Source organism: Bos javanicus, chromosome 22 (assembly GCF_032452875.1).
Source record: "Bos javanicus breed banteng chromosome 22, ARS-OSU_banteng_1.0, whole genome shotgun sequence".
Lineage (NCBI taxonomy): Eukaryota > Metazoa > Chordata > Mammalia > Artiodactyla > Bovidae > Bos > Bos javanicus.
Genome location: NC_083889.1, coordinates 37,276,770 through 37,289,777, shown reverse-complemented (window position 1 = coordinate 37,289,777; position 13,008 = coordinate 37,276,770). Strand labels below are relative to the sequence as shown.

At 44.2% G+C, this 13,008-nt stretch overlaps 1 protein-coding gene across 3 annotated transcripts in view; it reads right to left on the bottom strand.

Moving 5' to 3' along the window:
• The window catches only part of PRICKLE2 (prickle planar cell polarity protein 2), a 349,584-nt gene that overhangs the window by 84,470 nt on the left and 252,106 nt on the right, over positions 1-13,008 (bottom strand). The window lies entirely within an intron of this gene.

The following is a 13,008-nucleotide window of genomic DNA, read 5'->3' as shown; positions in this document are numbered from 1 at the left end:
AATTGTCAGAGCAATAACCACCACACTATTTATCGAGGGCCAACTGTATGTCAGGCACTGTCTCAGAGCATTTAGAGACGAAGCAAAGAGCCAGTCTGTGGAACTGATTTTTTAGTGCCATCCATCTGGATGTTGACGAGTTTCTGTCCCAAATCTCTGTTTTTATTGTGCATAATTAATATTGAGCAATTCTTTCTGACAGTACTTGGCCAAAGGGCTCAGTTACTTGCTAAGGCAACCAAGCAACATGAGGAAGACTCCAACACTGGCATTCAAGGATGCTTGCCTTCCTGCTTGCTAAAGAGCAACTTCATTCATTCACTTTATTAAAGTATTTGATATAAGATAACTTCACATATTTAAAGTATACTACTTGATAGGTTTTGACATAGACATAGATCCACAAAACCATCAGCATGATCAAGATCCTGAAATATCTATTACCTTCAAAAGTTTCCTCTGCTCATTTGTTTCTTCCTCCCACTCTCTCCATTCACCTCTTCAGCCCCAAGTAACCACTGGTCTGCTTTCTGTCACTACAGACTAGTTTAAAATTTTGAGAGTTTTATATAAATAGAATCATACAGTAGGTACTTTTATGGTCTGGTTTCTTTCACTGAGAATAATGATTTTGCGGTTCGTGAATGTCATTGCATATATGAAGAGTTCATTCCTTTTTATTGTAGAGTAGCATTCTACTCTATGATATGACACGATTTGTTTATCCGTTCAGGTGCTGATGGACATCTGGGTTGTTTCCAACTTGGAGTTATTAAAAAAAAGAAAGCTAAAAGCTGCCATTTTTAAAGCCACGTGCTTAAGGCATTGCCTCATTTAATCCTCACATCTATGCTACAGTTTGGATAATGATATTCTTATTTTTCAGAGAACACGAAAGCTCATGGAAGTGGATGAACTTGGCCAACGTTAGAGCAACACAGCTATGATGTGTACACAGAGCTAGTTAGTGTCAAAGCTTATACTCTGGAACACTATGCGCTCAGGGGCACAGGTACTTAAAAGGTGGACGCCATGGGGCACCAGCACAAAGCCTGTAGTCCGTGTGGGTCTTCCTCAGAGAGGGACTGTCCACACCTGTCTGTGAGCAATTCCACACTACACAGAGCACACCATCCACACAGGGCCTGGGAAGCACCAGTTCTAAACTGGACTTGGAAAACAGCCACAGTGAAATCACACCCAGACTAAGGGCGTGCACTTAATGGGCACTTAATAAGTACATAACTGCTGAATGGACACACAGCTGAATGCACTAGTGAATGAATGAATGGATGGACAAATAGATGGACATATGGAGGAAGGCAGTTACTAGCTGCCCTGATGGTAGGTTCATCCAACCAATCCATGAAGCCACTCAAATGTCTCATGAGTCGGAAGGCGGCGGGGATCATCTTGATCGGAAATCAACTGTCACACCAGCCCACAGCATAGGCTGCTCAGTCGGCAGAAAGGGTACACAGCTGTGAACTCCTACAGGATGTCAAAGTCCTGAGGCTCACTCCCCATATCCAGGATTCTGGTACACACTTACTATAAAAGTGGGAGCCATCTGTCTTGAGAGTGGGACCTCCAGGGGCAGGTCTCCCTTCCTGCATTTGCAGATGGGCCTTGGCTTTTCCAGGCCTCACGCTCTGCACACAAGCCTTGAGAGGGCCCTGCTGGGGGCATCTGGCCACACTGCTGCTTACTTCATCTGGCAGAGGCCCTTCAGTCTGAACCCAAGTTCTAATCCCACCTCTGACAGCTCCTTTGAAAACAAGTTCATTAACAGGCAGTTTTACTGAAGGCTGCACAGACAGGCATATTTCCCATCACCATCGGATGACGTCAGCGCATGTCTGGAGCCAAGATCAACAGAGCGTCGCTCATGTGACTGGCTTCCTGAGAACGGCAGGAGGTTGCATTCAGGCCTCCTCCTATCTTCCTTCTTCCCTTCCCTTCCCACTCATTCCTCACCCAGCACCGAGATCTCTGGAGTGAGTGACAGTGAAAGCTAACACAAGAGAAGCAGCTTGGAAGAAATGTAATCCAATCCAGGTGGGGAGGCGTGCGTCTCACCGCAGCCATGAAATCCCATTTTGAGCTCAGCATGTGCTGATGGAGTAATGAAATGAAGACGACACTGCGAGTGGCTGGTGACTCTAATGATTGTGTTTGTGGGTTTTTTTTGAGGGGTTATTAGATTCACTCTCTATGAACCAGAACCACCCAGCAGGCCTAGAGAGATGAACTACTTCGTCATTGTTTTCCCCATGCCTGCACACCTGCCAGCCTCTGTCCCTCTTGGTATAAATAGCTTCTTCTATAAAAAGAACAAACTGTCAATAGCCTGCAAGTGAATGGAAAAGCTGAGTGCCTAGCACTGTGGCCCAGGCCCAATGGTGAGTCACAGATATAGAGTTCATGGTTCCCAAACAGCAGGGACCAGAGCATCTTCTGGGTTAACAGGCTAAGGAGGGGGCAGAGGAAGCAGGACCAGGCAAAGAATTGAAAAAAAATTATCTTGATCCTATATGCAAGATAGCAAAAGAGACACAGATGTAAAGAACAGACTTTTGGACTATGTGGGAGAAGGCGAGGGTGGGATGATTTGAGAGAATAGCATTGAAACATGTATATTACCATATGTGAAATAGATGATCAGTGCAAGTTTGATGCATGAAGCAGGGCACTCAAAGTGGTGCCCTGGTGTTCTGGGACAACCTAGAGGGATGGGGTGGGGAGGGAGGTGGGAGGGGGGTTCAGTATGGTAGGACACATGTACACCCGTGGCTGATTCATGTCAATGTACGGCAAAAGCCACCATAATATTGTAAAGCAATTAGCCTCCAATTAAAATAAATACATTAATTAAAAAAAAAATCTTCAATTCTCCTTTAACAAACAGCCTTGTAATCAGGCCACATTCTGCAGATACCAGCCAGGGGCAACAAGCTGGGGATGAAAGACATCTTGCCCACAGGGAAGATGCTGGGGCTGATCCTCTGTTGCTGTCCACGCGCAAATCTGCATCAGTGTCCGGAAGACCCAAATAACGAGGGTGGTGATGACAGCAGCTACCATTTCATGAGGAGCTCCTATGAGTCAGCATCTCCTAGGCTCTTGACAGAGTAATTCATTTAGTCTTCACAGCTATGTTAGACTTGGGCACAAGCCTCTTCATTTGACAGACAACAAGGTTAAAGCATCCAAGGTTACAAAGCTAATAAGTGGTAGAGCCAAGATTTGGCTCCTTGAACTTTTGACACTCTCGTTTTTCGGGAACCCAAGAGCAGAGGTTCTCAAGCTTTGGCCTGCATAAGAAACCCCTTAAGGCTCTGTTGAAAGAGAATGCTGGGCCCACCTCCAGGGCTCTGGTTCAGCAGGTCTGGGACACAGCCTGAGAATCTGTATGTTTTACTAAGTTCCCAAGTGATAATAATGTTGCTGGTATGGGAACCAGACTTTGAAAACCACTGGAATGGCTGAATCCAGGTAACCTAACCATCATTTCAAGTAACAACTCAGCTTAGATGTCATCTCTTCAGAGAGGCTTTCTTTGGTCACCTCATTTGAAGAAGTAGATTCGCCAAATCAGGGACCAGCAAACTACACAGCCTGTGGGTCAAATCAGGCCCACTGTCTGGTTTTGCTAATAAAGTTTTATTGTCACATGGCCATGCCCATTCATTTATGTGTTGTCTGATTGCTTTCACAGGACAACGTTGGAGTTGGGTATTTGAGACAGAGACTATGTCCCACAAAGCCTAAAATATGTACTGTCTGGCTCTTCACAGAAAAATTTTGCCAACCCTGGCTCTAAATCACATTATCCCCCTTTTTAAAAATTGCTTTCCCAGCACACTGAAAGTGTATTGTTCATTCAATAGTTCACCTGCCTGATTCTTCCACTAGAGTGTCAGCTCTGAAAGAGCAAGGATACTTGTTTGTTTGTTCATGGCTGTTCCTGCAGTACCTGGAACATACTTATCACTTGATAAATACCTGCTCAATGAATATCACTGTTGAGTGACCAGGTATGAAGACACCATACCAGGAACATGAGGGCCAGTGGAAGCAGATGACAAAACGTGTCTGTCACCAAGTGGGTTCACAGCCAGGATGAGAGACTGAGAAGAGCCAGAGATAGAAAGATTGCTGATAGGGAAACAAGTCTTTGAGGAAGGTAGGGCTCTGCTACTTCCTGCAGTGGTGGGGAAACTGGAGGTGGGGAGAGAGGAATTCCTTAGTCACCAGGGTGACCTGGAGATGAAAAGCAATCTGTCTCCCCTAGGAATGAAAGAGCCCAGTGTGACACATAGTGCTCCCGCCTCCAATACATGCCAAGTCAGCTTCCTCGGATCTGATATCTTGGGTGGATCACCATGGAGGTGAGGGTGGTGTAGGAAGAGGAGCCCAAATAGGTCCTGGGTCAAGTAGAAGGCTGGAGTGAATCCTGGTTCTGCCCTTTATGAGCTGGGGCACCCTGGTCAAGCCTCTGACCCTCGAGCTGCAAGGTATTCAGTGGGAAAAAAGGGGATTTTCTATGGGGATGAAATGTGACTTATTTAATGTAACATCTGTTTACTGAATAATCTCTCAGACATTATTTTAAGCACTGAGGATGTGGTGGTGAACAGGACCATGTCTGTCTCTCTCCAACAGGCTGACATTTTAGAAGGTAGGCCGTATGACAAAAGGGGGAGACACAAACGTACATAAAGCATACATTACGCACTCAGCTTGGTGAAGGCCTCTTGCTCCCTCTCTAGTCGCCTCTGAATGGGGAATCTGTGTTGCCTTATCTCTGCTCACAGGCAGACAGGTCAAGGTGATGGGTGACGGGAGCGCCTTTGATTTCCCAGGGCGAGGAACAGCAGTGGAACTGCCCAGCCCTCAGGCTGGTGGGTGGCTGCCTTGCCAAGAGCTCAGCATGGCACAGGCCCTACTCATTTCTCCATAGACCATCCCACAATGCCCTCTCCAAATTCTGAGCACAGATACAAAGTGAGTACGGATTTCATTTCACTTCTGAACTTCTGCAACCAGCCAGATCTTTGCAGGGTAGGCTTCCTCCTATCACTCAGTAGCAGCTCAAAGACCACGTCCCCCGAGAGGCAGGTCCTGACCAATCAATTTAAATCAGCCAATCCCCACTGCCCCAACACTCTGACCCACAGTCCTGATCACAGAAGCCACTGTATTTCCTTCATTTGTTGTTGTTGTTGTTGTTGAGTTGCTCAGTTGTGTCCAACTCTGTGTGACCCCATGGGCTTCCCTGTCCTTCAGTATCTCCCGGAGCTTGCTAAAACTCATGTCCATTGAGTCGGTGATGCTACCTAATCTTCATGGTTAATTAAATGCAAAGCACCTAAGAGAGTGCCTGGTGCATGCAAGAGTTCACTAAGTGTTTACAACTCTACTGTTTACATCATTTTAAAATTTGCAATGTTCAATTATCTCGGTCATTTGTTTCCTAACGGACAGGTCTCCAACAGCCCCACTAGAAACCTCACAGACCTTGGTTACTGTTTCATCTGCAGGCCCAGCAGGGTACCTGCACAGAGCGGGTGCACAGGGGACCAGTGAAGGGAGGAAAACAGTCCGGTCGCTGTTCCTTCGTCACAGAGTTCTCCAGCACAGTGGAAAGCTGGCACGAAGCCCGCCCGCTAGACATGGCTGCTGAAGAGGCTGCGAGCGGCAGAGTAAGGACCATGCCTTTAGATGACCTGAGCGTCCTCAGAATGGTGGCCATTCTGCTTTGTGGAAAGGTTCTCTTTGCACTCTGAATGGTCTACAGAAAATGCCCCTGGAACTCACTCCTCACCGATCTGGGCACTGAGAGGCTACATACAGGTAACCTCAGGCACCGAAGAAGGGGGGTTGGCAGAGCGCAGACATCCCCAAAGCCCACTTGGGATGCTGAAGTTTTCAGAATCAGGTGGCTTCGCCTGGGCCCCTGTCCAAACTGATCTGGTTCAGTGTGCCCAGAAGTTCACGAGAAACAAGCTGCACCTTTACAGCAAGCCCACAGAAGAGAACCTGGGGAGCAGAACAGCTCCTGCAGCAGCAGAATGGAAATGATTTTTAAAGCTTTTGAAAAGGCTGAGGAGGAACCCTGGATTTTGGCCGACTCTATGCTGACCCTCTCCCACCCGACGTAACCATCCTCCATGTGGACAGCCTGATGCTCCTTCCCCACTTTTTGCTGCCTGCTCAGGGCAGTAGCTTCCAAGAAGGGTGATAAGGAGACAGTCATTCTACTGAGCATCTACTGTGTGCAGACACCGCCCTGGGAACTTTCTACATGCTCCCTCACTCGGGGCCAGACCAGCCCTGTGCTAGACCTATAGGCCTAAAGAGTAGCAGCTCTGGGTTCTGGGTGTCTGAGACTGAATTCCTCTCTGCTACTTCTCAGCTGTGTGATCCTGGGCAAGTTACTTCACTTCTCCGAGCCCTGCTTCAGTCACTTCTAAAACAGGAATAATAACGACCAAATCACGTTGTTTTAAGAATTAAGCACGGTAATGCATGTAAAGTTGAAAATGGTGTTGGGCATGAAACAAGGGTTCAGAGCAAGTTTAATAATTGTCTCCATGTTATTATCATCACCCTCAGAAGGAAAACTGAGGCTGCTGGAAACTGAACAACTTTCCCGAGGTCAGAAAGGGAGCAGAAGCCAGACTTACTAGACTCTGGGAGTGAAGCTTTTTCCACTGCACTGTGATACTTCCCCTTGTGTCTCCAAATGTATTCTCCAAGTGATTCTGTGACACAACTGGTCCTCTGCTTTGGAAATAAGGAGGGCTTCTGCCAGACCCTTGGCTCCTGGCACCCTGAGTGTTAGAGCTGGTGGTGCTGCCGCAAGTCTGTGCCAGAACACAGTCCTTCCCCGCATGTCATCCATCTCCTGCCTTTCCAACCTAAGACGTCTCTGAAGCCACTGGGATTATTCGGGGAATCTGCTTGAGTATGTTTTTAAGAAAAACACAGGGAGCAGGAATAACAGATACAGAATAATCCTGTTTTTATGTAGAAAAACATTGAAAAGACCTTTATCCTTTCAGTGTGATGCAACCCTGAACATCACTGGTTCTGCAAAGGCTCCTGGTCACCTGCCTGTCTCTTAACGAATATTGGTAGGGTGCTTGGCACTGTGCTAGGCACTAGGAAATTCCTAAAGAACAAAGCAGATAAGACCCCTGACCTCCTGAATCTTAAAGCAAAGTCAGAAAGCCAAATATTAAAGAAATAATTATACTGTTAAGTAATTACAAGTTTGAAAGGTGCTATATCCATGGGGTCATGAAAGAGTCAGACACGACTTAGTGACTAAGCAAGAAAAATAATGAAAAGGAAATGGTAGGGACTCTTGGAAGCAGGGAATTGGGGATCTAATCTTATATTGGAAGAGTGGGGTGGTTAGAGAAATTCCTTCAGGAAATACATTTAATCTGACATCTGATGGATGAGTAACAATCATTAAATTAAAAGCCAAATAAAGAATTTTACATATTCCCAAGAGGTATTTTAAACCAACTAATTCACTCCCATCTTTTAGGTAATATTGGATGGTTTATTTTTGCCACATATGGAAAAATGCTTTGAAAGCCCCAAATTGGGCAATTACTTCTAGTATCCACTATTCATCCTTCCTGCAGCAGTCTGAAGCGAAAGTTGAGAGTTCTGGAGAAATAACCTAATTACCATTGTTTATGTGCAAAAATAGGGTTATGGTCAAGGTAAAATCACCAATATTGGGAGACCAAAGATGTGAAGACATTCCTATCAGAGAACTCTCCATGGAGTATCCAAAACATCGATAAAAGGACATTCACTCAGGAGAAGCAATCTGATGGTCTGTTCACATTTTCAAGGATCACAGGCAGAAGCACCAGGAGAAAAACCACATCTTCACAGACCCAATGAAAGCTATCCACCCAGAGGATGCACTACTCATAGCATTTCTGGACGTCAGTTTAGCACAATGAATCAAAAGTCTTACTGGCACAATGAATCAAAAGTCTTACTGGCACAATGAATCAAAAGCCTTAAAGGGGTTTACCCATGACCTCTCCACCTCTAGGGATTGTGCTGAAGGAGAGAAGCAGGTAAGTGTACAGGGATGCTGGCTGCTACTGCTTTAATACAGAGAAAAGCTACCAAGGATGCATATGTTCAAAAATAACTTTTCAGTTCAGGGCTGTTTGATGGTTGTGCTCCTGGCATTTGGGCGGGATCAATTCTCCTTTGCACAGGATCGCCTGGTACTTCTCAGAACGTTTAGCATCCCAAGCCCCTACCCATCAAAATTGGAGTGAAACCCCCTAACCATTTTGACAATAACTGCCCCCATCTAAACCTACACTTCCAAATGCCCCCTAGTGGCGAGTGGTGCCACTACAGGTTGGTAACTACTAACAGAGAACTATGCACCTATTCCAAAAGATAATCTGGGTCTAAATACAGAAATTTGGGCTTCCCTGGTAGTTCAGGTGGTAAAGAATCCACCTGCAGTGCAAGAGACCTGGGTTCGATCCCTGGTTGGAAAGATCGCTTGGAGAAGAAAATGGCTACCCACTCCAGTATTATGGCCTGAAGAATTCCATGGACTGTATAGTTCATGGGGTCGCAAAGAATCGGACATGACTGAGCGACTTTCAAATACAGGGAAAAAAAAAAAAACAGAAAAAAATGTTCACAATACACGAATTGAAAAAAATTTCAAGATAAATGGATAGCATCATCACATTTTGGTCCAAAACAAAACAGAAATGTAAGCCTATACACATAGATTCTTGTTACATGTATTCCAAATGAAAATGAAAGTGTTAATTGCTCATCATTTTTGACTCTTTGTGACCTCATGGACTGTAGCCTGCTGGGCTCCTCTGTCCATGGGATTCTCCAGGCCAAAATACTGGAGTGGGTTGCCATGCCCTCCTCCGGGGATCTTTCCAACCCAGGGATTGAATCCTCATCTTCTGTGTTTCCAGTACTGCAGGCAGATTCTTCACTGTTTGAGCCACCAGGGAAGCCCACACACATTCCAAAAACGTTGGAAAACAGTTTTCTGCGGTTGGCAGAATTATGAGTGATTTTTATCTGCTTTCTTTCTTCTTTTCTTTCCCTTTTTTCAATAGGCAAAGTCTTCCCCTTATGGAAAGAGAATGCTATCTTGTTTTGGAGAACAAATGGTGATCCACCCAACAACCTGCTCCTCACACCATTTCAATCCTTGTTTTGACTTATCGGGAGGATGAGTACTGGCCTCTGCTCAAGCAGCGTGGGATCACCTTTCTCACTCTGCCAAATACTCAGCCTCATTTCAAGGCAGCAGCTGTAATACCAGAGGTAGGACCTGGGAGGTACTCAAATAAATGTTTACTCAACTGAGTCATCCTTTTCTTGTCCGGATTGGGCCACGCTTGTGTTGACAGGTCCTCCAGGTTTTAACATTACTTTTACCCAGTGGTTCTCAACCAGGGTGCCCAGCTCATCCCCCAGGGGCAATGAATGGTATTCCGATACGTGTCTGGGTCTGGTCATCCCAATGGAGGGCGTGGTGAGTGCTACTGGCATCAAGTAGGTGGTAGGGGCCAGGGATGCTGCTAACCATCCTATAATGCCCAGGACTGCACCAACAGCAACAATCATTCAGCCTAAAATGTCAACTGCACTGAGGTTTAGAAACCCTGCTCACCGTTTTCCTTCCTTACAGCTTGTTAAATAATTTCCAAATTCTTCCTAAAGTATTATCTACTATAAATGTCTCCCCAGAGCAGTTCTAGGAGACAGAGCGCATACAATGACCTGCTGGAGTCTGAAGAGAAATTGGAGCCTTACAGATGACCTCGGATGGGCCATCAGGGAAGACTTTAGTTTTCCGTCCTGCCTCCGCAGGGCTCTCTGCATAATATTAAATGCCTCACCTGGAGCAAGCGGAGACAAAGGATCTTGGCAACCTCTCTGATCAGTTTTCCGTCTGGTCATTAAAAAACACACCTTAGAAGCCTTTCTTTTCCAGCATCAACTGTTATCTTTATGGTTTTTTATACTATTTTAAGAAGGCTGGCTTTTTGCATTTAGTAGATTTTAATAAAATTAACTGCCCATATTCAAGAATACCTCCTTTTCAAAGTGGGGTAGCTTTAATTTCCATTTTCTTTAACTGAAGGCATTTCTCAGAAGAAACAGAATAATAAAGAGTGTCACCCGAAGGTATATTACCAACCTCACAACCAGGGAATGAAATGAAAGGTTTTTAACAAAAATGAAAACACATTACTTGGAACCCTAACTGGTCTTGAGTATTTTGCCCCCAGCACAAAGCATTTTAATATCCACTGTAATTTCTCCTGATAGAAAAATGTTTTTTCTCAAGTCAGAGACAACTAACATCATATTAAATACCAGAATTTTTATTAGTAAGAGGTATCTGGGTCTTAAGTTTTTCTAAAACCTACCAGGCAACCTTTGAAAAAAAATCTTTAAACCTATAATCAGTTCCATAAGTAATAGACTTTCAAAGATCTTGTAATTTAAAAATCTGAGGACTATTTTTTTCATGCAAGATGATCCCCTGAAACACCTTTAATGCAGATTCATATTTTATTAGGCAAATATAGAGCCCTTCAAATAGCTTGAAAAGATAGTCTCTCTCTGGAGAACAATTTCCTCTCTAATCATCTGTGTCATATAGGTCTGAGTAAGTGTTGTGAATAGAGAAAACCGTTTGAAGAAAAATACAATTACAAGAGATGGGAATACTCTGTCATGTGACATAATTCAAACCACTGATTTAATAGCATTAATCATTTTCTTTCAAAACAAATCAAAGAAAGATGTTTTATGTTCCCCAAAGATATTCACTTTTGATGAAGCAAGTGGCCTTCAAAAATACGTAAGCAATCATTTTTAGAATTGATGGATGTCACCAAGCCCCTTAACTTTGGCAACTGTCTGTTCTCTTAGGTCAGTAGAAAATGTTCTCTGAATCTGGACATCACAGAATGATACTTAATGGCCTTAGAAAAGAATCTACCTAAGCAGGGAACTGAAAATAGCTTAACTTTGGAATTTCAGAGCCCAGTTCAGCAGGAAGCAACATGAACAAAAGAAGGGTGGGTCTCTTGGAAGCTGCTGGAAATGAGGTTAGCAAGAAAAACGAAACAGGCTCACAGATGTACCAAGGTGTGAAAACTCACTGCTCAAGTACTGGCAGTAGAAGGTGATGTCAAATACAGATATTTAGTCACCCACCACCTCATCTGAGTTTCCAGACAAACTCAATCAAATACTCTCTTTCTTCTTCAACTTATTAATAATACAGTCTTTACTGAAACGGAAGAAAATAAAGATTTAACCTTAATATACAAACTGGGAAAAAACTTCTATGCGTGCTAAGTCTCTCCAATCGCGTCCAACTCTTTGTGACCCTACGGACTGTAGCCCTCCAGGCCCCTTCCGGCATCTCTGTCCATGGGACTTCCCAGACAAGAATACTGGAGTGGGTTGTTGCCATTTCCTCCTCCAGGGGATCTTCTCAACCCAGGGATCGAACCCATGACTCATGTCTCCCTGTATTGGCATGTGGTTTCTTTAACATAAGTGCCACCTGGGAAGCCCCTGGGAGAAAACATTCTTATTTATTTCTGCTGATAACCCAACACAGAATTCCTTTCAATTCTCACAGAGATTATTTTCTGTGAAAGTTTCTATTCTAAGACATTTTCATCCTAGTAAGAATTAGAATAGAATTCACAAAACTCAAATGCCTATAGGGTATAGGAAGATGAACACAAAAGGATGAAATGGGCTTAGTCATGACCACGCTGACCTGGAGATTCACTCTTTTGAAACTCTGGAAAGAATGTCTCGCACTCAAATCAGTGGCCTGCACACCAATCCTTGAGAAAGTAAGATTTCAGATTCTACTGAAAGTAAGATTCCAGATTCTCAAAATTTCAAGATCTAAATATCAACTTTAAAATTAAAATTTTTTAAGTACGAGCAGTTTCTAAGTATTAGTGACTAATTAAAATTTTAAACAATCCTTTGCTGGTTAAACAAATCCTGGCTGTGTGCGTGCGATTCCATCTGTCAAATGACAACCTCATTATTGGAAGAAGAAAAATGAGAAATGGCTAACCAAGATGTTATCAGGGTCTTATCCTCAAGTTCTTGGTGAATTTTTGGGTCTTCTCTCATCATAAAGAACTTTTTCTAAGAGCATCACATCTAAAGTTCCAGAGTTAAAACCTTTTAGGGCTTTTTAAGCTTTACAGCATTGCCAGACACAGGGAAAGAACCTTTCTACGTGAGAGGAAGGGAATAGTGGTCAAACACTGAAGGCTGTGATAAACCTGTCTCTCAAAAATGCACAAGGAGGGTCATGAAAGTATCCAGCTTATGGTGGCGGGGTCGGGGCGGGGGGGGGGGGGGGCTTCTAAACCAACAGGAGGCTGGAACAGGAGAAAATTCCAAAGACCAAGAAATGCAAAGCGAAGGTTGTATATGACTGAGAGAAATGCAGTGATACAGAAAGAAACCAAGTTCATCTAACCAAGCCAGCAGTATTTATCGCCTGTGGGCAGTGCCAAAATGTTTCAGGAAGTGCCAGTGTCTTTCTCTGTCAAGCTGGGCCAAACTTTTCAGCGCAGCATCAGATCACTATGTAAATCCTCATTTCCTTACTCTCCTTTACAAAGAATCTTAACAGTAAGATTGATGGCCAATGCAGGACACCCCTTCCCTCTCCAAAAATGCAGTTTCATTACCTAATGTTTCTAGACCTTTCTAGAAAATCTTTTGGTAACAGCTTCAATGGAAATGGAGAATGAATTAGCGCAGTTTCATTTCTCTTCCTGGTTTCTCACTGGGGACCCAGATGTCTTCATCCGTACAGCAACATCTTCTCAGACTCAGCAAAGTCAGCTCTTCCTTCTGAACCGGAATGAGCAACGACGGCCGAGATCAAGGGAAAAGCCAACCCCATGACTGCCCTTC